The 13771-nt window shown below is 35.3% G+C and overlaps 1 long non-coding RNA gene across 1 annotated transcript; it reads right to left on the bottom strand.

Moving 5' to 3' along the window:
• Positions 1-3864: 3864 nt before the first annotated feature.
• On the bottom strand, positions 3865-5029 carry LOC141652071 (uncharacterized). Its single transcript, XR_012546958.1, has 3 exons — positions 4984-5029; positions 4397-4500; positions 3865-4157 (listed from the first exon to the last, which is right to left on the bottom strand). It is a non-coding gene; the product is annotated as an uncharacterized LOC141652071 (long non-coding RNA).
• Between the last annotated feature and the right edge of the window lie 8742 nt (positions 5030-13771).

Raw genomic sequence — 13771 nt, 5'->3', positions numbered from 1 at the left:
GAAAGTACTACTCATATCACAAGTGCGCTTTCTTTTATAGTTATCCATACAAAAAAACTACACGGTTAAACGTGCTTGGTTGGGAGTAACCTTAGAATGTATGACCTTCTAGGAAAGGGTTTGGGTCGAGGTGTTACAATGTCAGAAAAATAAATGGTGTTTTTGGAGTTGAATGGAGGGAGTAAATTCTATGTTATCTCCCTTTTTCTTTCGGGTACAAAAATAAGAAATAATAAATAATGAATAAAGTATTGTAAGTTGTAAAGTTTATAGAGGATAGAATAATATTAAAAAAATGATTATTGTATAAGAAATGAATAAAGTAGTTGTTGACTTTTTAGGAAAGAGAAAATAACAAAGAATGATTAAAACCTACTAAAAAATGAAAGAGGAAAGATAATCGGACTTGTGTGAAAACAAATAAAGAGGAAAGATAATAAGGAATTGGAAAGAGTATATTAGAGACTAGTTAAATTTGTTTATCATTTCCATTTAGATCTCATTAATTTGTTTAACTTTCTATAATAAGTATGTCCTAATGAGTTATTTGTTCATCCAATTTTATTATTTTCCATTTGTCATCTAATAAGGGGTTGTTTGGTTGATCAAGGAACTTAATTTTCCTAGGAAAATACAATTCATGGGAATTAAGTTCTCTCATCCAATTCGGGTGAATTTCGGAAAAGTGTTTGGTTGCTTATGTAGGAATTAAATTCCACAGGAACTTCCAATGACCAAGGGGGGAGTAGGTAAGCAACTTCCTACATCATGTAGGCATTGGAAGTTCCTGAGAAGTTCTAATTCCTACATTTTTCAAAATTTATGGCAACCAAACAACTCATGTTTTTCAAAATCATGGGATTTTCCAATGCCTATGTTTTCTAAATGGCAACCAAACGACCCCTAACACTACCCTCAAATGGTCCATCCCCTTTCCTTAATTTTTATATTGTGCTTTTTTCACAAACGAATTTTACTTTTTCACATATGTTTTTTTACAATTTTAACCTTGTTATTTCTAATTACTGTTTTTTTTTTAAATACAAAACCGTACAACCACCCGGCCACCACCACTACCTCCCAGCCGGTAAACACCCACCCTCCCCAAAACACCGGCCAGTCAATTCCAGTCCCACCGTATAGTGCGGCCACTACCAACAGCATCGGCTCCAGCCAAGTTGGAACTAGCTATGAGGAGGACGTGATTTATTGGAACTGTTATTTATATTCCTATGCGAAAAGTGGGATCACTATAATGGTAGATTTACCGTTTATCAAATTTACCAATTATCTTCTTCAATGGAATCTCATGAAAGAATACTCATGCGCAACAGGGTCGTCTTGGGGTTTTGGGACTCCATGTGCGAACTATAGATATGGGGCCCTATATAACATTATAAGAAATAAAATCTCCAAAAAGAAGTACATAAATGTAGATAGTAGGTCTTGATCCTCACATCTAGTGTTTAGAAAACCAAGTACTATCTAGCAAGACACTATCTTTCATTAAACATTTAAGGGATTGCATTTATTTATTCTTACTTTTTACTTTGATTTCTGGCCCAAAATATTGGGAGCCATGTGCAGTCGCATACCCCGCACGGGCCCAAACACGACCCTGGTGCACAATGGTGATTGCTACATTTCTCAATGTAGGAGATTGGATGATGCCATTACAGTTTAGAAACCCCAATTCACTCTCTAACAAACTAATAAACTTTTTTTGTAAGTTAAATGTAACTAGTATAGACCCGATGCTACATCACGGTAACTTTTAGATGTAGTTGTTAGAGAAGTTTGCATTTAGAATATTAGTTTCAACTCATTTTTAGTTTTTTGGGGACCATGTTGATAACATTTCATATTAAAGTAAATAAAATAAGAAGGTCAACACTTTTAATCCGAATAAATTAATGAATTTTACTCGAATTACTTTGTCAACTTTATTCAGAAAATAAATATTGTCATCAGATCAAATATGTATTTGTAATAAACTTTGTTATTCATATTTTAACTTAATACATACAAAATGTAAGTTGATAAAAAATAATTACGGTAAAGATTGCATAAGAAGTAGATTTGCGTAATTTTAGTGTGTAACTGATGAATGATGATAATTATAGAGATGATTTCATAATAAATTAGGCAAGTTTTATGCCATACGTAATCCATAGATTAAGGAGATGATTGCATAATAATTTTAGTGCGTAATTATGGAGATTGTATAATAATACTCTTATTTAGTGGGCTGTTAATCTGTTATCCATTCTCATTCCCATTCTCAATGATTTAATATCCAAACAATATAGGCCCATATAAGGATTATGCAACTTAGGCAGGAAAACAACTAAAGGGCCGTTTGGTTAGAGAAAAGGGAAAGGGAAAGGAAATTAGAAAGGGCAACAGAGGGAAAGGTAAAGGATTATCTAAAACTTAACTAGCTGTTTGATTACATCAAGAAATTGAAGTGTGGTGGGTTGTGGTTTGTTTTGGTGTACGGGTGGTGGTTGTGCTGGTGGTGGCGTCATTGTGGTGATGGCAGTGGGGTGGTGGTGATGGTGGCGTCATGGTGGTGGTTTATGTGGGGGTGGTGGTGGTGATCTAGGTAGCACCAAAACGGACACGGACACGGACACTGACACGACACGGACACGCGACACGGCATCCCATGAAATTTAGGACACGGGACACGTCATTTAAATTTAATAAAATATATATTTTATAGTTATTTATGTGCGATTTTATTTTTGAAAAAGTATCGAATATTAAATTTAAATAAGTGAAGGTAAAACTTGACGTTAGTTATAACTCATTCTCATTTCCAAAACCAAAAACCAACTTATAATCAATCTATTTCGACATCTCATTACTAGTCTAAAGAACATCATTTACCCCCAATTCAACTTATTTCCCCACCAAATTCTACCATATAACAATTCACGCCATTTACCTTAAATTCAACTTGATTCCGTTTGAAGGTGTGTCCAAATACCATGGACACGGCTCAAAATACCATGGACACGTGCACAAATAAAAGATGAAAGTTAGACACGACTTTACAAGTGTCCGACACGTTTTGACGTGTGTCCGACGAGTTTCGGGTCCGACACGGGTGTCCGACACGGAAACGTTGATTAGGAGGAGTGTCCGTGCTACCTAGGTGGTGATGGTAGCGGTGACGTCTTGGTGATGGCTATGGGGTGGCTATGGTGTTGGTGATGGTGATTGTGGCGGTGGTGTTGTGGCGGTGGTTTATGTGGGGTGGCTGGTGGTGGTGGTTTATGTGGGGTGGCTGTGGTGGTGGTTTTGGTGGTAGTGGTGGCGATGTCGTCTTTAGGTGAAAGGTGTGGTGGGAGTCGCAAGTGTGGTGGTAGGTAAATAAGGTGGTTGAAGAGTAACAAGGGTAATGAAATCTCATACTTTGGGGGGTGGGAGTAAGGAATTAGATGGATTGAGGGGTCACTACTACAGAAATCATGAAGGACATCGGACTTCTAGACACATGGACATCGGATTATAGGCCGATGTAGAGTTCAGTCCCGTCCATATGGGGTGTAATGGACATGGGACTTTAAACCGATGTCCATTAATATATGCACATCGGATTTTTAAATATATCCGATGTCCATATGAGTAATGAACATCAGATTTTAACATTAATCCGATGTCCATATGTGTAATGTACATCAGATTTTTATAGAAAGCCCATGTCCTTTGAAGCTAGAATTACATCGAACTTTTATAAATCCGCTGTCCTTTATATTGTTTTTTTTTTAAAAAAAATTTTGAAAAGAGCAGGCCAATTCATATTGCATTACACCAATTTGAATGCCAAAACATTAATACAAAACATGTCAACTGTCATTCAACCAAAATGATCGATTTCAATTAATAAAAACCGATCCCAATCAACATACAACGCAACCGTCTCCGTCATCCGAATTCAACAACTAACGAACAACAAAGGGCATAACAAATCTCAGCCAACATAACATATGGTCTTGCAGATCATGTAATCAGTTTTTCAAAATTCAACTACCTAATACATTACTACGCTAGCTAGATATCTACGGCTAGATATTGAGAAAATAGTTCGCCCACAAGTCCCGAACCTCATCTAATTCTTCTTGTGAATATGGCGTGGTGTCTTGAAAAACCTGTAATGCATATTAATGACAATGGGGCAATCAGACATGGCCTCACAAGGGCAGCTTCATATAAGCTAATAATTAAGGGCATTCCTGAAAAACCTGGAAACATAAATATTTTAAATCTATGAACTCCTACATTGACAATATAAGATGAGGGCATTCCTGAAAAATGATCTCTCTTCCTTGCTTAAAAAAAAAAAATCCCTACACTCTTTTGTGATGGTGAGGAGGAAGTTACTACATACCTCTCAGACATTAGAACTTAGAAGAATGTAGAAGATCAATTAAGCTGAGTGTTCCATCAAGGTTCATCATTGTGTCTAATATCAACACTCTGTGAAATGGATTTCTGCAACAAGTTCGATAAAAATAACTTAATTATCTCTGAGTGCTGCAAAAATACGGAACAAAAGATAGATTCCCAAGCTTTGCCAGGCTCAAGATGTACCAAACCAAAAATCACATATAGATATATCCAGCGAAGGAACTGTTGAGTGTAGCCTATAAAAAAATTTAAGTAGACCAGGCCTGGAGTGTTAGTGTTTGCTTCATTAAGCTTTAGTTAAACTAAGACTTCTCGTAACATATTGGAAAACTTGAGACGAGGTGGACTGGTATGAAAAATAGAACCTAGAATGAAGAATAACATAGTATAAAGAATAAAACCACCAAAGAAATGAACGCATCATCGATTCCGGACTTTTCTTAGGTAATCCGTGCAATAGAGTAACATTCATGACTTCAAGTGGTAGCAAAGGCAGGGTATGAGATCCCGAGGGTAAGTTATAATATGAGGGAGGATCAAAGACCAACAATTGTATAGGTCACTCACTAATTTTAAAAAAGCTCGTGCAAAGTCTGCTTCAGAACATCTCCAGTGACTCATTGCACCGAAAAACAACATTTAGAGGAAAAGCATTAATCAAAATACAATTTGTCACTCAAGAAGAAAATCAAAACCCTCGAAATTGTATGATAAACAAAACTGAAATAAAAAAGTATTGAACCTAAACTTAATGCTCTTAAGACCATATGAGAAATAGAGACAAAAGGTAACTAAAAATATTCAAATGCCCTTCCATTTGCACCTCCTTTTGCCAATGTCAGACTTTTAGTCAACAACAAAACCCCATGTGATCCCAATTCAACATTTCTCCCATCTGGCCATTCAGTAATATACTCAAAACCCTATCTTTTCCAAATGAAGCAAACAAGCAAACAATAGAGTTGCAACACCTTTATCATCGTGCTGATGTTTAAGGCTTTAGGCAAAGATGCGAAATTTAACTGCTTAGAGTTAGAAGATGCTATAGAAGTAAACATTTTCCCCACATTACACACTATACAACCCTTAAAACACTAAAGTACTCAACAGCAAGTGTGTTAGTGTTAAAGATGCAAACTTTTTTTTAGTGATTTTTCAAGAATAAGTAACTTATGGGGTTAATAGGATTTGAGTGGATAGAGTAGAAAGAATAAAGCTTTGACACCAAAACCAATAAACATTCGTTTTAGCACACACCCAGTAATCCACCATTTGAATGTGCTATACCTTCAATTCTTCAAATTGACACCAAAACCAATAAACTCAGTACCTCTTTCTATTGGGCTCACGGTTTGAAACATATTAAACTATTTTGCCTGAACATTGTTAAACTGACTCTAACCACAAGAGCTAACAAATCTATTATTTTTATGCAAGACTCACATATATTTCATGGAATGAGACATCCGCTATACGTACATATTCAAATGAAATAGCCAACTGTGAGAAAATGTTGGTCAAAGTCGGTATCATTTAACCACGAAAGTCAACTAGTGATAATATAAACGGGATATAGGTGGAATAACCCTAGCAATCTAGAACACTAGATTGAGAAACGCGTAGCTGAGTACCTAGAACAATAGTCCACAAAACCATATTTCACGAACTCATTCCTAAGCAGGCTTGCACTTCAGTAAGCTAAAACTAAAACAAAAAATATGCAACAAGTAAAAATACATAATATAACACCCACCCGCTTATTACTTTTACTAGGACTATTTCCACCTTTGCTGGGAGAAACCTCATCCGTATAAGGGAGACGCTTACTCACACTTCTTGATTTTCTCACTGGAGCCATAGTGGAGCTTTACCTGGCTGCTAAACACCAAAACAAAACACAAGCAGAACTGAGCATTACTCTCAAACCGAAATCCATAATCACACAAACAGGCTTTAAAACAAAATGACCGATTAAATGAATAATAATTTCAAAAAGCAGCTGAATCAACGTGTTTGACACAGAATACGGTTAAAAAGCGACTAGTACACGAAAAAAATCAGAACTTTCATAAAAAGTAGAGCTCAAACCTGCATTTCCACAATGTGTTAATAACAACAATCACCCTATATCCCCGAAATCAACACCTAATAGAATCATAATATCAATGAAAATTAATGAATCAAATACCTAACTGAACATAACATAACAAAACAAAACAATTAGCAATAGTATCAGTGGTAGTATGAAGTGATTTCAAAAAGCAACTAAATCAATGTGTTTCACACATAATACATTAAAAACCAGCTTTAAATCGGAAAAAATCGGGACTTTCCTAAACATTAGAGCTCAAACCTGCATTTCCACAATGTATTAGTAACAAAAATCAAATGTACTTCAGTTATTCAACCTATAACTCCGAAATCGACACCGAAACTTTGATGATACCAAAACACCCAATTTCTAACCAAAGAAAAGCGATGGCAGTGTAACTCGATTCTGTCTCGGCCTCAATAATCACAAGCAAAGCAATATAAGCAACTAGCTAAACTCTAAAAAGAAAAAGAATAAAAGGAAGGAGAAGGAAGGGACCAGGCGATGGCGGCGGCGAGTCCGAGGCGGACGCGTGGCGGTGATCACCTAAGGAAGGAGGGTGTGGTGATGTCGGGTTTTGGGGGTTAGGGTGAAGGAGAAGAAAAAAATTAGTGAAACCGTAATGTCGGGTTACCTAAACCCTAAAAGGAAAAGGAAGAAAATGAAGGAGAAGGAAGGTACCGGGTAGCGGCGGCGGCGACGAAGTCTGAGACGGACGTGGTGGCGGTGGTCGCCGGAAGGGAAGGAGGGTGGTGAAGTCAGGTTTTGGGGGTTAGGGTGAAGAGAAGAAAAAATCGATTTGGGGAAAGAGTGATAGAGAGCGTTGAGTTTTCAGAATATAGAGTAAGTATAATAGATTGACTCGGTATGCTAGTGAAAATAATTTGGGGCGGGGGAATTGTTTTCATTTTGCGCCCAAATTGAGGATTAAATGGACATGGGTTGTAATTTAATCCGATGTCCATTATAATGGACATGGGTTGAAAATAACAACCGATGTCCATATAATATAATTACATCAGACTTTTATAAAAATCCGATGTGCAAACTTATTACATCTGTTTTTTCAAAAATCCGATGTCCATCCACTGATGTCCTTGATGAATTCTGTAGTAGTGGGTAAGGAAGAAAATTTCACTCTTTGTTTGTCAAACAAACAGCAACAAAGGAAATCAGTAACTTTGTTTCCCTTTCTTATAGACCTCCAACCAAACACCCCGAGTTTTATTCTCTTAGTAGTAAAGAAGATTCTACAAATAATATTAATAATTGGTAAACAAGTAAATTATTTAATTAATTAGCGAATTATGATCCACGATTAAAATCTTTTGAGCAATTAGATTATTATTTTTTTGTTGGGGTTGGGGTGGGGGGGGAGTTGAAATAAGAGTGGTTAATTTGTTACTCCCTCCAATTCCATATTTGTTTACCATTGTTTGTGGGCACGAGTATTAAGGAGAATAATAAAATAAGAGTAAAAGAGTTGGGTAGGGTTTGATGATAAGAGAGGAAGAGAAATGAATAATTATGAGCTAAATGAGGAATTGTGGGCCACAAACATTAAGGAAAAGTATTAAATAAGAGTAAAAGAGTTGAGTGGGTTTGGTGATAGGAAAGATGAATGAATAAAATAAGAGTAAAAGTTTCTAAAATAAAAACAAAAGGAAAAAACCCTGAATAATCCGTTTTAGAAAATCATATAATATAATACCATTTAATTTAGAATACAGAGTACCTAATTAAAGTTAAAGACAATGTCACCAAAAAAAATTACAAATATAAAGGAGTACATTAAAGCTAAATAGAGTGCAGAAGGAGCAATATTAATTCTTATATCCTCAAATTAGTTTCCTCAAACATAATCTTCAAACTCTTCTTGTACACCAAAATGAAATATGTTCCATGAACCACAACACCCTAATGATTAACTATAGAGAATGCAAATAGAAACATTTTCTTATAATACCCCTCATTTCTGTGAGGCACACTCGAACGAGTGTGAGGGAGCACTCGACCGAGTGCCTCTTTACTCGATCGAGTGAAGGTGACTGGGTAAGCGGGGGTGTCCAGGGTCTGACTTGACCATACTCGGCCGAGTGGTTGGTCGATTGTATCGAGTGCTGGGTCCACTCGATCGAGTGGCTAGTGCACTCGACCGAGTGAACCGGGTCCAGGTTTGATTTTTACGCGGGTCAGATTTTCTTGTTGGGCTTTAATTTGGTATATAAGCCTTATAATCAGATTTTCTTCATTTCTAAACCATGGATTCATCTCTCTAAAATATCTCACACTTCTCTCTACAATCCTCCTTCTCTAAATCCTAGATCTACAACTTTTGGAAGAATTTGGAAGATGTATTCACATATTCTTATTCTGAATCACCTTGTGAGTAACCTACTACCTTTATTCTTTTCATTTCGACACTTTCATTTAAGACTCAAAACTCTAGAATTTGGGAGTTTTGTTATTTAGGTAATTTAATTGAGTTTTGGGTAATTAGGTAGTTGTAATAAGTAATTATATGTATTATGATGTAGGATATATTTGTGATAGGTTTTACTTGTTAATTTGTAGGATGTGATTTCATAAGAGGAGGAATTCTTATGCTTGATTGTGGTATTTAAATATTTGTTATAGGGTACAGTTTTCTCAACTCGGTTCTCATTATTTACATATAATTATTTGTGTCTTGTGTTGTGTAAACGAGTCGTGTTGGTCCTTGTGTTTGGTTGTATTGATACATGTAGTATGTGGTTTTGTGGTTGTTGTGGTAGTCGGGTGATGATGTGTATGAGATTGGCATGTGTTGCGGTTACTCTTGAGATATGGTGTTTGGTGATCAGTGAGTACGTTTGGGAACCGACCTCAAACCCGAGACCGCTCCTTGGAGGGTCTCTCACCTCCAAGAACGGTGTGCACATTAATGGTTCGGGTAATTGGGGGTGTTACATTTTCATTACTAAAATAATCTATTAAAACAAAAATAATTTTCATAAATCAATGAAATATTGATATATAGCTCAAGTACCATCATTGCTACCCAAATTGAACCATGTCAACCTAATTAAAAAATTTGACATACAGAGTAACTACATTAACATTACCAGACATTTACAAAATTCATTCGAACATATAAATGCAAAAGGGTTGCCAAAAGCTTAATACTAGCACAAACAAAGTGTAAAGACATTGTGTATACTAGATAATATAGAGTACTAACAAATCAAGTTCAACTCAGAGATTACTTACGATGAAACATTTCTTAATAATTACAATTTTGCAAATAATTGCCCAAAATCACGCATTATTGTCATCTAAAAAAATAGTTCTTTAATATGATAAACTAAAGCATCAACTCATAAAACATGCACCAAGAAAGAAAGAATCAATGTATTCGAGTTCTACCCGTTATAAACTGATTTTTCTAGATCTGGACCTTAACCCCGGTAATACTCATGAAATCTAACCAGCCTAGACCTGAATCGGACATGTTTGATTTTAATCATACTACTAATTTAAAATGCAAGAATTAAAATATACCAAGTAATTTTTGAAATAAATGAAATATATTACTCACATTGACTTACATCATTTTTTTTAACTTTCTCCCTTCACTTGCTTCCCGACCTCCTTTGATGCCCCATTTAAATCAGTGAATAAGCTCAACATGCACGCCGATATCATATCCTTCAACAGACATGACTTGCATACCAATAATTTCACCCTCTAAATTAAACATTGAGGCTACCAAGGATTCCGACCCACTTACTAACCTGGAACTCTAGACAATTGGAAGACGACCTTTGAGTTTTTTAAATAAACCAATATCTTTTTACCATTTCCATCTTTTTCAGCTTCATTAATTGTAAACTCGTTCCATACATGACTCATTACTTTATAATTTGACGTTCTTTTCCATGTATTACAATCAAATATCTCGCAAATTAGCTAATCATCGAAAAAAAACGTAGGATTCGCGACACAAGAATATATACAACCTTTCTAGTGTTCCAGATCCAACAAAATCGTATAGATGACCAACACACATCACTCCATCTCCCACAACTAATTTCCCGAAACCAAATTTCCCACTTGATATATCTTTTTCAATTTCAACCTTTTTAATCAAATGTCGCAATTTTTTTGTTGGCAACCACAAATCCAATATTATGTGCGATTTTTCTTTTTCAAATAGGAGGAGCATTGATAACAAAATATTGGAGGTGTCACGCTATTTGTTCAATAACTTTCTAAGGTGGTAAGACAATAACAAAATGGGACTTTATTTTGTTTCTTATTATATCGCCTAAACTTGTACCATGTAATTCGTACATTATTTTTATGTTATGTATTGATACAATATTTTACCTTTACCCAATTTATTATAATCTTGTCACTAGTTAATATTTTGTCACAAATATTGTTAACTTTATTAGTATTTTGTCACGATTATCATTATTATTTTTGTTGTTTTCGTAATTGATATTTTTTATCATTGTTTTCTGACATTTTTATTAATAATGAATAATATGTTTTCTCTTTTATTTTGTTACATATAATTACAGCGTGTTACTACTACTTTTCTTGATTTCTTACAATTAAATTAAAGTTTGTTACTTTGTTAGAAAACAATGATAAAATATCTACAAATTACAAAGTAACAACAACATTAATAGAAAAAACAAATACTACAATTGTGAATAAGAAAACTTAGAATACATGAAAAATACTCCATATAAAGTAATAACTTGAAGACGACGTCATTGTAGAATGTGACGGCAAACCAGTCAAGAGCTTCTTGCAGGTGACTACATCATTGCTTTTATTTGATAATTGATATGATTCTCAAAATCATTAAAAATATTGTAACAACCTGCGTTATAGTTGTGGGAACTTATGTGGGACAAGGCTAGTTATGTGGTGGAATTGGAAGTGGCTCGGGTTAGCGTCGAAGATACTGTAAACATTCATTTGGTTGTTGGTGAGGTTAAGCCGGATGAATTAAACAAGTAAGTTCTGATTTCGAGCCTACAAATCATCACCAAGTTTAAGTTGTTGATGTCATTGTAGACCAAATTATTTGGTTGAACGATGATTTGATTATTATATCTAATTTATATTGTCATTAGTTTTAGCCCTACGTAATATATATAGTTTCATGTTTGATAAATGATACTCCATAACTGATCTACTTTTGTTTTCTTCGGTGGCCTTGTTATGATTACAAATGATGAAGCTAGTAGACAAATATTAATCGAGATCAATCTATACCTTTTTTTGGGTAAGGAGCTGAGTCTTCTCATATCTATTCTCTTTTTACTGGATTTTTCTACTCTCAATACTCGAATAGGGATATGTCCTTTCCTCCGGGGTCGGTTTTGGGCGAGAAGGGATTCAACTTTGGCGACGTGTGCTAATTTTCTTTGGAGGCCTTAAATTTAGTTGGAGTTATGTTTTTACCAATGTAGTGATGTTATTTTGATACCAACTTTAGGTTATGTTTGGGCGCCCTACAATATCATTATAAAGAATATAACTCGTTTGCAATCACCACATTATCGTTTATTGTTCTCATCGTTGTATTTATTTATATGCCCATGGTTAAGTTTGTGTAACTGTTCCATTTGGGTATATATCTTTCTTTTACTGATGAATTTTGTGTGTTCTAGTTAGTCCTTTTAGAAATAAAAATCTCATCTTTTGCATTATATACAGGTGGTATATGTGACACCCTTAAATTAGCCTTAATTAATTACGTAAATTCTACAGAAAAACTGACAGGATATGTTTGTAATTGGTTCAACTAGACAAAACCTGTAATTTCAAAAATTTTTCTAAACCAATCACAAACATTTCCAACATTCCCAAGAGGCGGGTGCCAAAACCTGCAATGCTAACGAACTACTTTACATGCCATAGCTAAATAAGAAAATAGAATGATACAAACCAAAATCAACAAGGGAGACATATGTCCCTTCAAAATTTATACATAACCAAAAGTTAAAAGGTTTCTACAAAAATAGCCAAACTAGGTCCAAGGTTCTCTTGCTCACTAGCTCGTCCGTGAACCCCAACTAAGCATCAAGTACCTGTCAATCGCATTTTATACAAACACGAAAGCCACAATTCAGTGGGGAGTAACTTCGAGTCCTCCCAGCCACGAAACGTCATATTTAATGTAACATGTAATGTAACATGTAAACAACATGATAATTAATCTAATTCCCAAGTATTCTATCATATGAATACTAAACTGACCAATTTAAACTATCATGTGAAACATATAACAAGTAGTAATCCAAATTTTATCAACTGTAACCGGCTTACATCTCACCTATTACAATTCATAAAATCACCATACAAGAAAGGGCAATATATCAAAGACAGGCATAAGTTCTTAGTACGGTCAATAGTCACTTTGTAACTCGAGTCTATACCACGAGGTAGGGAAGGTAATCGAACCGGTATCTTGGCTCAGCGGTTAATATTAATAAAACATGGCCAAGACACAACACAACCCTAGCTTTAAATCTGCGCAGACCTAGACATGCGGATACACACCACCGCACCCAAGACCCACAATTTTTCTAAAACAAAGTGAGTACCCTAAGGAGTCCACCAAAGGGTCGGCTAGTACTTAAGCTGACCACTTACTATCAAAATAAGTAACGAGGTCATGCCCCAACTTGGATATAAATCCACTAGTCAGGAACACAAAGGCTATCAAGCAGTGAACATATACTCGTCAAAGACTATAAAGACCTATCTATGATGAAGGCCGAAATACTCACCTAGGACCTAAATAAAACCAATCTAGGTCCCAGCTTGAATATTTTAGTCCACACCACACAAGACAAGTAGGATACCCAATTAACCATAAGAGGGGCAAAAAGTTCAACTTACCAACATAAATGCTAACATTCCATCATGTGAAAAGCTATATAAAAGGTTTCAGGGAATCTAGGGCCGTTTCTACAATATAAGAAGCTACTCAAATCAATTAACTACACATGTGAAATAAAAATATAATAAATGGCCTAAAACAAGAAAAAGGCCGATTATCCAATTCATACAAAACTTCATCCAACCGAATTTTTACCCGCAACCCCATCTGCGGCAGTGCACGGTTAAATTGCGTGACCAATCACACAATTGACCGACATCGAATCGACAAAGGGACCAAGGCTCAGTTTTCGGCACAATCATCAAAACATTACAATTATCGCTATAAAATTCATTTTGAGCCTAATCATTACAATTTCA

The sequence above is a fragment of the Silene latifolia genome, chromosome 4 (genome assembly GCF_048544455.1).
Source record: "Silene latifolia isolate original U9 population chromosome 4, ASM4854445v1, whole genome shotgun sequence".
NCBI lineage: Eukaryota > Viridiplantae > Streptophyta > Magnoliopsida > Caryophyllales > Caryophyllaceae > Silene > Silene latifolia.
Note: the sequence above shows the minus strand (reverse complement) of the source record. Positions and strands in the feature narration are given on the sequence as shown.